This window comes from Micropterus dolomieu, linkage group LG01 (genome assembly GCF_021292245.1).
Source record: "Micropterus dolomieu isolate WLL.071019.BEF.003 ecotype Adirondacks linkage group LG01, ASM2129224v1, whole genome shotgun sequence".
NCBI classification, from domain to species: domain Eukaryota; kingdom Metazoa; phylum Chordata; class Actinopteri; order Centrarchiformes; family Centrarchidae; genus Micropterus; species Micropterus dolomieu.
The window spans coordinates 29,926,473-29,930,339 of record NC_060150.1 but is presented as its reverse complement, the minus strand read 5'-3'; the positions used below and the strand labels follow the sequence as shown (position 1 = coordinate 29,930,339).

Genomic DNA, 3,867 nt, shown 5'->3' with positions numbered 1-3,867 from the left:
TTATGTTCTTAGGAACAAAGGAGGGGTTCGGTCTTAACACTGCTGCACTGTGGTCACCACGAAGCAGCATGCAGCTGGGATGAACCGACAGGGCGCACAGCTCACTCACCCTCTTGGCAGAGGTGAGAGCCAGTAACAAGGCTGTCTTGAGAGATGGCATCTTCAAGGAGGACTGTTCCAGGGGCTCGTAGGGGTTTGACCTCAAAGCCTCTAGTACCAGTGGCAGGTCCCACTGGGATGCAGAGACACGTAGCACCGGTCGTTGTCTCCTCACACCCTGCAGAAAACGCTTCACGAGGGGGTGGGTGAAGACAGGTCTGTCGCCAAACCCCTCATGACAAGATGAGATAGCTGCCGCATACACCTTAATGGTTGAGTGTGACAGTCCCTTCTCCATTAGGCCCTGCAAGAAGGAAAGGATGGATCCCACTGAGCAGGTTATGGGATCCATTTCCTTCTCAATGCACCAGCGCTGAAAGCCCAGCCACTTAGCTTTGTAGCAGGAAGTGGTGGAGCCTGCCCTTGCCGCCTGGATGGTATGTACCACCTCTGCGGACAGCCCAGCCTGTCTCAACCTCTCCCTTTCAGGAGCCAAACCTGGAGAGGTTGGCCGAGCACCGGCAGCGTGCCTATGACGCCTGACTCTTGTGACAGAGCCCCCCAGACCTGAGGCACAGGACAGGGCTCCGTCACTGCCAGCTGCGTCACCTCTGCGTACCACCCCGCCGATCTGCGGCTGAGGGCTACCAGGATGACTGACAACCCTTCCTTTCTCACCCTCTCCAGCAGGGGGGGGATGAGATGGAGTGGGGGGAAAGCATACAGCAGCCCTTTTGGCCATGGCGCGTGTGCAAACGCGTCCACGCCCAAGGGCGGGCTGTCCTGTGGTAGGATCGAGAACCGCAGTGGGTGTTGTGCCGTCTGGCAAACAGGTCCACCTGCGCTGTCCTGAAGCGAGACCAGATCTGCTGTATTATATCGGGGTGCAGTCTCCACTCGCTCTGTGGGGCACCGCCCCTCGACATGAGGTCGGCCCCCCTGTTCTCCGAGCCTGGGACGTGAAGGGCCTTCAGAGACAGCAAGTGTGCTGCAGCCCATGTCCATAGGTCCTCTGCTAACGTCAACAGAGCTGCGGATCGGACTCCGCCCTGTCTGTTGATGTAGGCGACTGTCGTGCGGTTGTCTGTCCTCACCAGCACGTGCCTGCCCTGGACTAGGGCTTTGTAGTGCTGGAGGACCAGAAAAACCGCCTGGAGCTCCAGTTGGTTGATGTGTCGGCTCTCCCCAGGAGGCCACACAACACCCACTGCTCTCCCCAGGCAGGTCCCTCCCCATCCGGTCAGAGACACATCCGTGAACACCAACACGTATGAGGATATCCGGCCGAGCGGTACCCCCGCCCTCAGGCGATGTGGGGACCCCCAGAACCGCAGGTCCCTCTGTACTGACTGGGGGGTCGTCGTCCATGCATCGCTTGTGCCTCTTGAGGTTTAGATGCAGGCTGGTAAACCAGCGTTGTAGCCGCTGCATGTGTAGCAGGCCCAGGGTAACTACTGGATGGGCTGCTGCCATGAGCCCCAGCAGCTGCATTACTGCCAGCGCCGTCACAGCAGTTCCCAGCTGGAACTTGCGGACCGCTTGAAGAAGGGTCGTCTGTCTGAGTTCCGACAGATGAGCTCTCAGGCTGGCTGAGTTGAGCACAACCCCCAAATAATCCACCTCCTGGCGGGGATAGGGGGAGCTCTTCTCCCAGTTGATTGCAAAGCCCAGGTTGTTCAGATGCAAAATCAACTGAGCTGTGTGGAAAATTGCCCATTGTTTAGAAAAAGACTCTCATGCCCTGATTGCACAATGGTAGCAGTGTGGCGTCTACGCACTTGCTGAATGTGCGTGGGGCCAGTGAGTAGCCGAAGGGGAGTCTGGTGTATTCGTACGCCACCCCCTGGAAGGCAAAATGCAGAAACTTCCTGTGTTTCCGGGCCACCTCAACATGAAAGTAGGCGTATTTCAGGTCTATGGTCGTCAACCAATCGCCGGGCTGCACTAGCCCTAGCAGTTTCCTGAGTGCATGCGGAACGGTTTCCGTGCAATATGCTGGTTCAGGTAGCGGAGATCCAGGATGGGTCTGAAGCCTCCAGTCTTCTTGGGGACCAGGAAGTACGTGGAGTAAAGACCCCTGTACGTGTCGTGGGTTGGAACGACAGAGATAGCCTGTTTCTGCAGGAGCTGTTGAATCTCTGTGGCCAGGAAGTCCACCTCCTCCTGAGAGGACAGGTTGGCTTCCTTGATGCCCTGGAAAGACGGTGGGATACGGCAAAATTGTAGGGAGTAACCCCGCCTCAGTGTGCCGTCCATCCAGTCTGTTGGCTTGCAGCAACGTCTCCATTCCGTGTGGAAATGAGTCAGGGGACGCGCTGTTAGCTGAGGAGCGTTGTGGATGAAACGCTGGAAAGCTTCCTCGGCCCTCACCGCCGCCAAACCCTCCATAAATGGGAGTTTGGCCCAAGGGGGGCCGCAATCGAAAGGGCCGAACCGAAGAAGTCTCGAAAAACCCGAGCAGATTGTGGTGTCCTGAACGCACCACGGTCGGTCGCTCCGTTGACGTCATTGCCTGCGACAGTGTTGTCGTAGCGTCTACGGTGACGCGTTCACTATCAGCAGAACTGTCGAGAGGAGAAGTGACGAGCCGGGGAGCTCACCTCTCCACAGCTGTTGGCCACTGTGGGAGAGATAGTGTCCCCTCTGCTGCCAAACGGCGCACTGAGCCGCTCGCAGAGGCAACGAGCGATCTTCCCTGCTTTGCTATGACGGGAGAGACGTGGCTAGTGACAGCATCTCTCCGGCAATAGCGGGCTAGGCTGCTGCTACCACGGATACTCCGTGATGCGCTGCGACCTCTCGTTGGAGCAGTTTTCGGCAGCTTAGCGTGTATGTCTGTGTGGCACGAAAACGCGCGCTGGGAATGCAAACTAGGATCAGATAGCTGCATTGTGCCGTTTCTACGGCAAGAGTGGCTCGTTTCTCGGCCGTCATGCCGCGGAAGTGGAGTGTGTCGCAGCTCAGGCGGCGTAGCAAGCACTGTGGATGCCCGGGCCGCACCACCGTCTCGTTCAGCCTTAGCCGGGAGAGCGGTGTGGGCCATGGGGCAAGCCGTTAGCTTAGCGTCGGTGAACGCGCCGTGTTGAAGTGGCTTGTTCAGCACAACACTTTGCTGGGAAGGGGTTGGTGGGGAGGAATTAGCTCTTTGAGGAATGTAAGTTGTTTTAATCAAAACATTTGGTAAATTTACACCCTCGTCACAAGCAGCACACAACTTAAAAACATTGTGGCTTGGACATGAGACGGAGGGGAGGGGCTCGGCCACATCGGCCGGCTGCTCTCCCTTCTCAGCCAGTCATTTCAGCGCCCGCTTCTTCCCCCAGCCACAAAAAAGGCTGGTGGGGGGGTCTAGGCTGCTCCTCTGGCCGCGATGTAGATCCCCTCGCCTGTGTGGGATCCCTGGTGTCTCGGGGAGGGCGCGGTGCATCCGTGGATCCGCCCTGAGTAGCCAGTGATGAAGACAGCGGCGATCTGGCTTGGCGGCGAGCACGACGTCTGAAGGTGGCATTACGACGGCGAAGCTCGCTGCCCTTGCCGTGAGCCAGCGGCAGGTGGTGACTGAGCTGCGCCTTCTCCTCCTCCAACCTTCTGAAGCGCTGAGTAGCGGAGGATATGGAGACAAAGAGGCCGTCAGATGAGATGGGGGCACCCAACAGCTCCTCCCGGTCCTTCCCATGGAGAGCGGTAAGTCCCAACCACACGTGGCGAGAACCTACTGTGGCCAGAGACATGACGCGCCCCGCAGCGGTGGCCACACCCTGGACCAGG

General features: G+C 58.4%; 1 pseudogene; it reads right to left on the bottom strand.

Moving 5' to 3' along the window:
* The window catches only part of LOC123980556, a 3,243-nt pseudogene extending 756 nt beyond the window's left edge, over window positions 1-2,487 (bottom strand).
* Between the last annotated feature and the right edge of the window lie 1,380 nt (window positions 2,488-3,867).